Below are 14,245 nucleotides of genomic sequence, written 5' to 3' on the forward strand. Positions count from 1 at the left end.
TATCTTTTCGATCAACTATCGGGTCCCAAATTAATTTCCACAAAAGTGAGTTCTTCTATTTTGGTAAGGCCAAAGAGGAGGAGAGTCATTACAGGCAACTGTTGGGCCGTGATCTGGGATCTGTTCCATTTACGTACCTCAGAATCCCCATTCATCACTGTAAGCTCACTAACAAGGAATGTAAAATTATTGAGGACCACTTCAAAAAGAATTCTGTAAGGGTGTGTTTTTGTCATATGGAGAACAACTTACCCTCAATAACGTTGTCCTTACTAGTCCTTTTTTAGACAACTAAATGTGTGTTGAAAAGGCTAGACTTTTGTCGGTCTAGGTTCATTTGGCAATGTGAGGGCGAGAGGAGCAAGTACATATTTGCTAAATGGGACATTTTGTGCATGCCTAAGGATCAAGGTGGGTTGGTAATTTAAAACCTCAAAATTGGAGGAAGAAAAAATAAGCTTACTCAACAAATGGTTGCATTAGCTATTTAAAGAGGAATGTGTTTTGCAAGAGTTGCTTCATAACAATACCCAAACTCGAAAACGCTATCCCAGGTAGATACTAAACTGAGTTAAATGATCTTATTGACAGTTTGGATATATCACCTAAAACACTATAATTGCTACAACTAGGTAGACATAGTTTTGCACAACTTCAAGGAGGACTTTCAGTTTGACATGTCGTCTCTTTTTTATGCAACTAACAGACACTTGAGAGCTGTGGGTGGGATGTTGTCGGCGGTCGTGGAGGTATCTTGATGATGGTGAACAGATGCCCTACATTGGCAGATCGTTCAAGATAAACGGTTTTGAAGGCAAACTCGACGCCTGCAACGTCAGGAAAGCCATTCTTGTATCCACTGGTATTTGCATAAGCAGTAGCAGGCTACTGCCAGTTCAGGTTTGCTCTGGAGAGCACTGAATTCAAGCGGGTAATGTACTGCATAATCCAGTTCAAAGACTTAGTTTTGGGAATGGACCAAAGCTCGCAATGAGGAATGCGTGTTAATTGTCAAGATTGGGATTAATTGTTTGCATGGAAGATGACATCTAAAATAATACTAAAACTTAACCCCCCCCCCCCCCCACACACACAAAATGCAAGTTAAGGCTTGCTTCTCCAGAGAGTACTTACTAGTTAGTAATGTAAAATTTATATGGGTTATTCACATCTGATGTGAGATGTATTGAGGGACTCATTTTCTACATAAAGTTATGCACTCTCCACATTTTCTTCATAAAGTAATGCCTCTTTCCGCTTCAATTTTCTAGGTGTTGGTTCTTGCGGGATGCAGTTATTGTATTGTAGTTTGCAAGATTTTTATGAAGAGATGAATTACCCTTCGACTTCTATTTTCAGAAACCAGAAAAGCTACAGAAAAATTATTGTATTTTATAAGTACTTACATTTACAGATGTGCCCGAATTTGGTTGCTCATGGTACATCAAGATATTCATTTGTTCAACATAGCAATAGCAACCTGTTGAATTTCCTTTTGCCTTAAATGATCTTATTGACAGTTTGGGTATGGTGCATGTATGGTCCAGTGCACAGAGGGTGGTGGCTCATCGGGGAGATAACCTTGTGGTGGAACGAAGATAGCAATAGTAGAGAAGAATTTGGGCCATACAGAAACACAGTGGAAAAAATATGAGATGTATTCATGTGAAACAAATGACCATAATGACATTCTTTTGGAACTGTACTTTGGTAGGATTTGGAGTGTTATCTACCCAATTCTGTCTGCTATTCTAACTTTTCTATATATTTGCTTTGTTCCATTTCGTCAGATGTTTTGTAGGATATGGGTGCTTCATGTGTCCACCATATGGTGCAAAACGAGTGCAAACAAATGAAACATGTAACAAGAAGAGAAAAACAATGAGCACCATTCCGGCTGTCCCGTCATTGTTCAAAGTAGCTCATGAGACAAACATGTAGTAAAAATACAAAATTAAAAAAATGTAAAGAGCAAAGTCTGTTTCTAACGTTGAACTTCTAGGGGTAATCTACATCCAAACCCCAACCTTCCTTCCCATGAATTTGGCACCAGAACTAATCTTGGTCAATCCCGGTCGTTAGTTTTCAAGAACTTGCTTGGGCCCTGTGATTGCTGACATGGCTACGTTGATAATGGAAATTACTAATGTGTCTTGGAGAAAGGGTTCTTTCTTCCTTCAGTGCATATAAAGGTTATCTCTTTAGGATGGAGGGTTGCAAAACATTGATCTCTCTTGTAGCCCTACAGACCCAACACGAAGTGGCACTTGAATCCTTCATGCAGTAGTGATCAATTATTGATAGCGATGGGTATGAAGAGGCGGTACTGGTCTGCCTTACAGAGTGTGATGAAAGAGATGGAAATAAGAAGATGAGGAAAAATAACTCCTCATGTACTAATTAACCTGCTATGGTTATCCAAAGCAATTGATTTTTTCTTCCCGATGTCTTCTATTCTCAAAGCTATATTATCTCAGTATCCTTAAATTTAAGGATATATGCATATGCTTCTCTGTCGACAAGATGTTGGTAATGGTTCACTCATGTTCCTCATCGCTATCAGTGTGGAAAACAAGGGCTTTGACTGAGTCAGGAAGGCGAATGTGAGATAATTGAGCGATAGAGGTATATATGTCACCCAGAGAGAGAGAGGGGGAGGTATATATGTGTGTGTGCGCGCGTGAGAAGTACATGGTGGCCTCATTTAAAGAGAAATTAGTATATTTTTTTTGCGGGAGAGAAATTAATATTGTTGGTACAATTACAAATCAAAGGAGCTTAGCTAGCAGCCTAGCACCCACCGTCTCATTGCCACATAAGCAAGTGTAGTATGGTCCTCAGAAACCAAAATAATTCATGCAATCAAGGACCTTATATGTCTTGACAGTACATGGAGTTCACGTGACTAAGACTAGGAAAGGGTGCCTTCAGTAACCAAAAATGTAGTACAAATAACCAAATTGTCGCTGACATGTGTACTCCCTCCGGTACTTTTTAGTTCACATATACGATTTGTCCGAAGTCAAACCTCGTAAACTTTGACCAATTTTATAAAAAAAAATGAACATTCACAATGTGAAATCAATACCAATAGATGCGTCATGACTTAAACTTTCATATTGTATAACTTTAACATGATAGATACTAATATTTTTTCTTATAAATATGGTCAAACTTTGTGAAGTTTGACTTCAGACAATTTTTATACGCAGAGTAAAAAGAACCGGATGAAGTATGTGCTCTCGAGACCACACAAATATGTGTATGTTCTTATAGATTCTAAACCGGACATCCTATCTTTCTAATTTTCGAGAGCCTGTCACTAGTGCATCGTCGTGGGCTCGTGGCTCGCTGGCTAGCCGTTGGCCCGCCTGATCGGAAACTTCCCAGAGTATTGTTGGAATGGAGGGCATCCGAATGAGTGATACTACATCTGATTGGAGCACTATCACTTGCAGAGGATTTACATGTTCAGAACCTGATGGTAGCATCTGACTGTCAGGGAGTTGTAAATGACATAGTTCATGGAACGGGAGGTCATCACTCAGCCATAGTCCATGAAATTATGAGCTGTAGAGATAGTTTTAATCAGTGCTCTTTTGTCCATGAGCGTAGGAATCACAATTTTGAAGCTCACAATCTTGCCAAATTTGCTTGTAATTTAGCCATAGGTAGACATATTTGGTTGGGTTCTCCACATAACCCAAAGCTTGTACCTATGAACATTATCGTGAATCAATAAAGTGGCGAGATTTTCTCAAAAAAAAAAACATCTGATTGGAGCCAAGCGAGCGAGGGAAGCCGGCCTGGTTCATTCCATGTTCTCCTTCTAACCACAAAAGCTGATGATGAGGGGCGGAGCCAGCATCTGGCGGACCTGGGAAGCTGCCCGCCATGCCGGCATGGTGCCAAGAAGGAGCAGCCACTGAACTTTCTGCTGATGATGCATGCTTGCTTTTATTACTAATCGATCATTACTCCATTTAACCGTGTCTATCTTGGGTGTCTTGCTTGCTATTTGATATATGTAGATATTTAATATTAAGAACCTCGGTACATAACGAATGAAATGCAACAAATGTGATCACGGATTGCGTGTACACGGTTCCTTCTTTTCATACTTTTTTGCCTGGATTTCGCAATTTTTTCTTTTTGCTCAGAACCGAAACAAATCCTCGCAAAAAAAAGTACCAATAACTCGCTATTTTTGTCACAATTTTAGAGGTTCATTATTTTAGAGGTTCTAACTTTTAATATGCTATACACGGTTCTAACTTTTAGAGGTTCTTCTCTAAACCCTCGCAAAAAAAATGTTATAATCTCTAAAAGCCACGGGAGGGAGATAGAGAAATGTCACAATTGTGTGGATAGCATGTTGAGTTATGAAAGCGTAACTTCGGTAACCGCATGCAGTACCAATAATTCAATAATGCCAGTTGGCAGGTGCATGTGCCCTCAGAACCACAGAGGTGGCATGTATGCGTTTATAAATTATAACCCAGATATCCTATCTTCTTATCTTTAGAAGATGATAAGCCCTTGCAATAGTGCATCGTCTTGGCTTGCTGGTTTGGCTGTGTTCATGCTTGACCAAAAACTATTTCGAGAGTATCGTTGGAATGGAAGACACCGGAATGAGCGATACCTTCTAGTCAGCAGCGAATCTAGAACGTAATTGTAGGGCAGGCTCAAACAAGCGAGAGACACTGAGATGGGCCAAAAGCAGCAGATTTGCTGGGCTGGGCCCTGTATCATAAGCAGCAAATGCCTAATTGATCTAGTTGAAGGGCAGGCTCAAGCCTGTTAAAGCCTGTACAGTAGATTCGCTCCTGCTTCCAGTGAAGCAAAATAAGAGAGGAAGGCTGGCCTCGTTTATCCTTCGTTCTCTTTCTAACTAACACTGCGGATGGAGAAGGGCAAAGCCAGCAACCAACCACCCTGGTAAGCTGCCCGGGCTCACCGAAATGTTTGCTTCACGGACTCGGAGCAGCGATGTCATCGCTAGATAGTCGCAAGCCAAGACCTCGCGGGCTTCGTTTCGTGGCCCAATCAACGAGTCACACAGTCACTCCTACACTTCTTGGCCGTTCCTCGACTGCACGTCAAACCATGAGGGCTCCTCCAAAGCTCAACAGTCAGTGCACTGAAGATAAGCATGTTGTGTAGATATCTTTGGCAGATAAGGTTGCTAGCGGCCGTGTAAATCAATTCGTATGACCTTTTAAAACCTGGTGAATAGCAATCCATGATGTGGAGGCACACCCTAACCTTTCATGTGTATAAATAGTAGAGCCGGCATATAGTTGATGCATCGGAAAACAAATCTTGAGTCCCATCTTTTTTTGACATCCACGAGATGACCAGTTCTTGAGTCCCGTTGCTTTATTGATTCATATATTATGAAGCGGTACAACCATAACGTGCACACACCCGTTCTTTACATGACTATGATGCACAAAGCGAAACACACACATGCACACATTGTTTAAATTCGGGCAAACTTATGAAGTCAAATAAGACCAAGAGGACGCCTAAGGCAAGATGGGTGCAGGATCCAGATACTATGCTGCCACTCATGCTGGGTAAAAGCATCATTAATCAATTCTTGCAATTGTGTACACACCACTGCATATAACGGTTTGTGTTCCTATTGTTGAAGAATAGACCACGAACAGAGCTAGTGTGTGCATCGGTAAATAACATGCCATGGAGTCGAGGTTGCACGTGGCATGGCGTCTCATCACCTTCACCATAGGGTCCTCTCAGTGGACGAGATTCCGCCCTCGGCCAGGGAATGATGCCTGGTGCAGCATAGAGCACAAGATGACGGTGGTGGAGTGATCGACAGAGGCATCAACAACGGTAGGTCCAAGGGCGTGCCGGGCACGACGATGCCATGAATGCCGGTGGAGAGATGCATCCTGCAGGGGCAGGTGTGCCTAGCCTGTAGCTTGGCGCGGGATAGTTTTGAATTTCGGCCCAAATCCGGGCGTCTCAGTCAGGCCCATTATGTCTTTTTCAGCCAAAAAAGTTTGATTGATTTGATTTTTTTTGCCTAGCCCAACTTCTGGAATGTTCCCAGGCCCATTATGTCTTTTTCAGCCAAAAAAGTTTGATTGATTTGATTTTTTTGCCTAGCCCAACTTCTGGAATGTTCCCAATACGGTTTGGCTGAGTCCAAACATTATATTTATAGCATGAGGGTTATGTCGGATTGATAAACTTCTGTTCTGGTTGATTTCAAAATTTTGGTTAAACTTTTTCCATTTTTTGTTCCAAAATTCAAATTTTCGTTTTGCTATTTCGTAAGAGATTTCACCGAAAATTGTGAAATAGCCAAGTTTCAGCCATCTCATTTAGATACGAAAAAAACACAAACCAAAAACTAAAACCTTTTTTTTGAACTATGAAATTTCATTTCAATTAACCACTGTGCCCAGCAATATCGCCGGCAATCAAGTCTCGGATAAAAATAGGAGCAGCGCCTGGCCATATGGCTTGGGACACATGCACCATCTTCGACCCGTGCGTCGCAAGAGCATCCGCAACAATATTACAAACCCGTGGGCAAAAGGAGATAGAAAAAGAACTAAAATGCAACATAGCATGGGCATTAAATCCCCTAAAAAGGACTCCATTTGGCGCTAGATCGTAGTTCTTCGAGTCAGTGATAGCTTGTACCAAAATCTGCGCATCCGTCTCTACCAAGACGTTGGTCATTCCCCACTCCTGGGCATAGTTCAAAGCATGCACACACGCTTCAGCCTCCACCTGTAGGACATCTTGGGCGTACTCCACCCTTCCAGCACCTGCACCAATCACATCTCCCATGTGGTCTCGGATCACAAACCCCCAGCCACCACACTTCTTGTCACTATGGAAACTTCCATCAACGTTAATCTTTAGAATATCTTGTGGCGGGGGCTTCCACCTTTGCACCTTTTTCGGATTTGAATCTTTGCGCTGTGCAAAGAACTCTAAATACTCCTTTGCATCAGAAACAGCCTGAAAAACAACAGCAAAACTTTTTCCCTCAAAATTCACCTTGTTCCTACACTCCCACCAGTTCCAAAGCAGACTAATGCATTTGGTTTTGGCTTCAAGGTCGGCACTTAGCAAGTAAAAAGTAATCTGCTTTGGATCAGTTAGGTTCATACATTGCTGTCGGATGTTTTCTAATCCCATCAGACTCCACACTTTCCTTACTAGCTTGCATTTAAAAAATAGATGGCCTCCATCCTCATCGAATCGTTGGCACATCGGCACAACGTGTCCAACTCTATTCCCTTCCTTTTCAAGTTGCTACCGAGTGGGAGACTGTCATGTGCCAAACGCCACAGGAACTGTTGGATGTTCATGGGACGGGGAGATTGCCATATTGATTTGCACGTGAAGCTAGGCTCATCTCCGACATCCACTGCACCAGGTGCGCCTCTCGCTACTTCATTCAATTGACGCTGAAGCCTATAAGCAGATTTCACCGAAAAAACGCCTTGGGTATCAAAGTGCCACGCCCATGCATCCTTCATATCTTCCTTTACCGAGATTGATAGGATGACGTCCGCATCAGGCTTAAGGAAAATAGAATTCACCAACTGCATATCCCAGCCACCTACAACTGGATCCAATAGTTCAGCAGCCCTCTCAATCAGTGTGTTTCCTCCCAGCAAAAATGGCCTTCGGTCCCAGTTCCTCGGCAACCAAGGGTCCTCCCACACCTTAATGCTTGTGCCGTCCCTACCCTCTTGATAATTCCTTGCTTTATAATCTGCACCCCTTTTAGGATACTTCTCCAAGTATAAGAGATCCCTTCCCTTGGTTCTGCATGTAGCATGTCAGTATCTGGAAAGTACCTTGCCTTCAGAACTCGCCCGCACAAACTATCCGGATTTTGGAGCAGCCGCCATCCTTGCTTTGCCAACATTGCCATATTAAAAGTATGCAGATCTTTATAGCCCAAACCTCCATCTTTCTTCGGTAAAGTAAATTTCTCTGCTGACAACCAATGAATTTTCTTATCATGGTCCTGCTGTGCCCAGAAGTACCTACAAATCATGGTCGTCATCTGTTCACATAGCCCCTTAGTAAGATTAAAAACTGACATCGTGTACGTCAGAATAGCTTGTGCACACACTTTAATCAGTATCTCTTTCCCAGCCTTGCTCAACATTTTCTCCATCCATCCTTGGATCCGTTTCCACACGCGGTCCTTAATATAGGCAAACGCTTTGTTCTTGGAGTGACCCACAAACACCGGCATGCCCAAATATTTTTCATTCCAAGTCTCCTTTTGCAGCCCCATGTCGTTCATCATACCTCTCCTATCTCCTTCTTTCGTGTTCTTGCTGAACATGATTGACGTCTTGTCCGTATTGATTGTCTGCCCTGAACAATCCTCATACAAATTTAGAATATGTTGCAATTGTTGGCCCGAACTACAAGCGGCTAGCTCTCACTTGTACTCTAACAGAGGAAGCCTAGCTAGCCAGCGGCTGCACACAAGCTGCTCTCACTCTCACTCACGAACAGATGAACTCACACACACACACGTACTAGAAGTGGAGCTCACGTACTACTTGTTGTGGAGCTGAAATTGGCTACTTGCCTTGTATTCAAGCTGAATGGAGTGGAATTATTTTACAACCGGGAGGGTGCAACCCCTTATATAGTGCTTACAAACCGACTATGGGCTAAGATATTTCTACTAGCTGGCCACCTCATCTCATACGTGTACCACACTAGAAACTGCTACTAGTTACTAGCTAGCTTGCCTTAACTGGTAATCCACGCAAGTGTTGCCGACTTGCCGACCTGCCTATTTACTTCGTAGGTAAATAACTTTGCTACTGCTGCCGACATGCAGCCATGCATGCATCTAGCTACGTAAATGCTGTTGCTGCCGTGTATGCACCGGAAGACCAAGGTTGACTCAACATTCTCCCCCTCAACCTTGTTGAAGGAGCTTGGTGTCGATGATCCCGACCTTGTCGCGCAACTTCTGAAACCGGACACGACCAAGTGACTTGGTCAAGATGTCCGCTTTCTGTTCACCAGTCCTGATGAACTCCACGATCACCGTGCCCTTCTCGACGCAGTCACATATGAAGTGATAGCGGAGATCGATGTTCTTGTTGCGGTCGTGAAGCACTGGATTCTTGCAGAGGGAAATCGCCGACTTCTTGTCGATGAAGATGAGCGCAGGGGCGGTGTCCTGATTCAGCATCTCGCCGAGAAGGCGATCAAGCCAAATGCCTTGACAGGCCGCTGTAGCTACCGCGATGTACTCCGCCTCACACGACGATACGGCGACAACCTTCTGCCTCACTGATTGCCAGCTGATGGGACTATTCCCGAGAAGGAATAGTATGCCCGAGGTGCTCTTCCGGGAGTCCACGTCACCAGCGTGGTCGGAGTCGTTGTATCCGACCAAGCTCTCGCTGTCACCACGACGATACATGCATCCATGCGTGAGCGTTCCCGCGATGTACCGGAGCAGGTGCTTGACGACAGTGAGGTGATCGCTTGCCGGAGCTTCCATGAACCTACTCAGGTATCCGACAACGAACATGATGTCCGGTCGGGTGTGCACGAGATACCTGAGACTCCCGATGATGCTGCAGTAGAGTGTGGCATCCACCGCCTTCTCGGGGCTCTCCTTGCTGAGCTTCAGTCGTGCCTCCATTGGAGCATGCACAGCATAGCAGTCCTTCATGCCTGCTCGCTCAAGCATCTTGGTGGCGTAGGCCGTCTGTGTGATCGTGATGCGGCCACCCTCCTGGTTCACTTCCAGCCCGAGGTAGTACCGGAGCAGCCCAAGGTCGCTCATGCTGAAGAGACGATGCATCTCTCCCTTGAAGCGTTGAACCTCTTCAGGCTCTGCCCCGGCGATGACCAGGTCATCGACGTAGATGCCGACGATGAGCAGCGTGTTCACGGTGCCACGCGAGTACACGCCGTGCTCAGAAGCGCTGTGTGAGAACCCAAGAGATGCGAGGCTTGCATCGAGCTTGGCGTTCCACGCCCTTGGGGCTTGCCGAAGACCATACAGGGCCTTGTGTAGCCTGTACACGCCTTGCTCGTGGTTCTTGGCAACGAACCCTGGTGGCTGGAAGACGTACACCTCCTCGTTAAGGTCGCCGTTGAGAAACGCCGACTCGACGTCCATGTGGTGTACCTCCCAACCGCGGTGAGCAGCCACGATGTCGTGGAATTGCCACGGCAGATGTCCTTAGTGTCAGGACTTAGTCGCGAGGCCAACGCATCTATGTGGTAGCTTGAGAGGGGTTGAGCGGGACGAGAGACGCGATGTTTTACCCAGGTTCGGCCCCTCACGGTGAAGGCAAAAGCCTACATCCTGCTTCATTGATATTGATGATGATCATCACAGTTACAAGAGTGCTCTATCTCGAGAGCTATTGTCTAAACCTAACTTGTCCAACTTGTGGAACTTGTCCCCTTTTGGGGAGCCCTGCCCCTCCTTATATATGTTGAAGGGGCGGTTTACATGACTAGTCCTATTAGGACTAGGATTACTCTATTACAACTGGAGTCCTGGTCTTGCCTCCTTTGTAAGGGAATATTCCTTGTGCTTTTCTCATAAACCGGGCCACCATTAAACGTGAACCGGCCTTCTGGGCCATGGGCCTCGTCATCCATCTGACCCACCCGCCGGGTTACTAATGAACCGCCAAGCCGGGCGGGTAGCCTGTGAACCGCCAAGCTCCGGGCAGGTTACCAGTGAGTCATCCAGTCCGGCCGGTTTATACTTCCGGCCGGTTTACGCCACGGGGTATATCCCCGACATTAGCCCCCAGTTTAATTTGGATTTATCCATGTTAAACTGATCTGCAACATAAACTCAAGAGCAAATTTGACGGGTTATGCTCTGGGTTAAATTTTTTTTGTAAACCGGTACCTGATCATCCTTAAGTCCTTGTTATTTCCTCCTTCTGGGAAATCCGGGTCAACAGACCAGCTTCATAATCAATTTGCCGACATTGGTTTGTCACCGAGAAATATTGTGAAGAATAACTCCTTTGACTCAGCTCCCAAAGCGGTTTAAGAAATATGGGTCTTGAAATACTTATCTGATATTCAGCCGGTTTGAAGATGTAAAACTTGCCGGTTGAACATTACCAAAATGGCCGGGTTATAAAAACTGATGATCCCGGATTATGACCGTTGATAGACGCCGGGTTATGATTGTTGCCAACGCCGGTTCACAACGCCGGTTCATGATTATTGATGACGCCGGGTTGCAGCCACAGGGTCATAATGATTGGTGACGCCGGGTCAATCTGGTTTGCTCAAACAGAGAATTTGAAAATATTTCTTCGATAATAATATAATACCTGTAGCCCCCAAATCTTGAGCAGAACAAAGTGATGGCTTAAGACTTGCTTCAATATAAATGTTACCAATTTTGAAGAAATCCATGTTGTTCATCCCAGTCGCTAGTCAGAATTGAGTATTCCACATATGTAGCCCCCAAGTGCCGGGTTGTCATGCTTGCAGCAACCTGGGACTTGTAATTGCTTGATGCTCATAAAAACTTCAACCAGTGTAGCCCCCAGGGGTCAGGTCATTATGCAATAATGAGCAGGGACTTTGTAAATATAATCTTGTAAATTTTGAACAGCAACGTGTAGCCCCCAAGGGCCGGCTCAGTAAGATAATATTGAGCTGGGATTTTGATATATTCTTCAATGAAAATAACATCATATGATGTAACCCCCATCACGGGGCTTGAATTCACGTCCACAAGGTTAAGAGCCTTGCGCTTTACCAACTGAGCAGTGGACCCTAAAAAAGCTTTGTACCTTAAATTGTTGATAGAGGCAATTGGTAGCCCCCAAGGGCCGGCTCATTACAATGTGATGAGTCGGGTCTTTAATAAGGTGAGCAAAAAATGACTTTGCATTAGTCCCCAAGTGTCATGGTGCATGCTTGCAGCGACATGAGACTTGCATATTTGCAGCGACATGAGACTTGCATATTTGATAGGGCCAATTCCATTTCCCCCCTAACTTTGTCCCGACCTCATCTTTACCCCTAAATAAAAACAGTGCTCAACTTTGCCCCTCTTCCGTTAGGTGCGCTTATAGAAATGCCCTTCCGTATATTTTCCGCCCAGTCAAAGGGCTTTGACCGTTAGATTTTTCTACACGCGCACTTAACGGTCAAAGGCCTTTGACTGGAAGGAAAATGTACGGAAGGGTATTTCTATAAGCGCACTTAACGGGAGAGGGGTAAAGTTGAGCACTGTTTTTATTTAGGGGTAAAGATGAGGTCGGGACAAGTTAGGGGAAAAAATGTAAATCTCCCTTGATATAATCTTCAGTTGAATAATGTAGCCCCCAAGTGTCGGGTCGTGAGCCTGCAGCACTATTCCTTCAATTGTAAAATAAACCATATCCATTGACAATATAATAGCTATTGCGCTAAAGCGACTTTAAAAACCTCAATAATACCTGTTATTAATAACCATAATAAAATCCAGCCATGTTGGCTATTCAAGATAACATAATCCGGTATGAAAACCTTATTCATTCAACATCATAATGGAAATTCAGCCAAGTTTGGCTATCTGAATAATATAACCCAATGATTTATAAGCGCATGATTCCAATGGCGCAATCCAAATATATATTGGCGACTTATAGTCGAAAGCCAGGCCGGTTTAATAAACACCGGATAATTTATCGTCATACTTTATTCAACCTGTTTCTGCATACAACAAGTTTAAAGTGTCCTGGCGGTTTACTGCCGGACTGGTCATGATGCCTGACATATAACCTGGGTTTATAACCGAGGCTGCACTTAAGAATAATCAAATATGAAATACATCATAGCTGTGACATTGAATCACATTGTTGGTTTTACCAACTTTTGTAGTAAGAGTGATAACCCCAATCTTGAGTAATGATAACTCCTTTCATATTGTGCCGGTTTATGATAAAACCGTACCGGGTTGTGATAAACACCGGTTTAACCATATATAATATTGGCGACTCGTAGTCAAACCAGACCGGGCTGATAGTCTCCGGATTATAATTTGATCGTGTACTGACAACTTGTAGTTGAAAGCCGAGCCGGGTTGATAAACACCGGTTTACTCCATAATAGGATGGTAACAGAAAATCAAACCGGGCAGATAGTCTCCGGATTAATATTTGACCGTGTTCCGTCAATTTGTAATTGACAGTTTGAACCGGTTTAAGAATTTGTTGGTTTAAAAAAACGCAATAAAAAGAAAGAAATATCTTTCAAAGAAAAATGTGAAGCAAAGGCAATGACAAAACCGTTTGCAAAAAGAGGCTTATTTGAGCTGATCAGATGGCGTTACCATGGTCGGACACGACCAAGCTCCCGATAGGTGTAGCTATGGTTCAAGTCAGCCAGGTCCCCAAATGAAATCGTGGCATTTATGCCGATCAAGTGGCATGGCAATGGTTCGGGTTCGACCAAGCCCCCAAGTGATTCTGTGGCCTTAGGTCGATCAAGAGGCATGACTGGTTTAGACGTGACCAAGTCCCCAAGTGATCTGGTGGCTCTCGCCTATCAAGAGGTATTGCATTGATTCGGACACGACCAAGCCCCCAAGTGATGTTTATAAAATTTTCAAGGGGTAAACCGGAGGCCGCTTTAAGACAGAACAGCTCCGTGTAACCACGCATGATGTAAAAGAACAGAGACCCCGCTTTATGAAGCAGAAGCCCCCATGTGATCAATAATATGTCAGGCCAGTAAGGCGGGATACCCATGTTTGAACCGCGCATCATGGCAGCAGGTCCTCTTTGGCAATTTTTAACTTTTTGCAAGAGATAAATTCTTCTTGAACCGGGATCTTGAATCGGATATTGAGAGCTTCAAAGCATTGTGGGAGATATCTTTCCCTTGAACTGGATTTCAAACCGGAATCTTTATTTTTAGCCGGAAATTTTCTGACGGCCTTTAAACTCGAACTTGCGAGAAGTTAATTCCCTTTTGAACCGGACATTGTTAAACCGGATTTGAGCGCTTCAGAGCTTTGTAGGAGAATAGATTTTTCTTGAACCGGATTGTAAACCTGAGTCATTTCTGATGACCCAGAACTTCTTCATCGAGCCGGGATTTTATAACTGTCATATACTTTCTAAGCCGGAAATTTTCTGACGGCCTTTAAACTTTCATCAATATAACAGTAGCCTCCGGGACCGGGTTATCCTTCCCTTCATCGTCCTGGGGTTCTTAAATTTGCTGAAAC

This window comes from Triticum aestivum, chromosome 5A (assembly GCF_018294505.1).
Source record: "Triticum aestivum cultivar Chinese Spring chromosome 5A, IWGSC CS RefSeq v2.1, whole genome shotgun sequence".
Lineage (NCBI taxonomy): Eukaryota > Viridiplantae > Streptophyta > Magnoliopsida > Poales > Poaceae > Triticum > Triticum aestivum.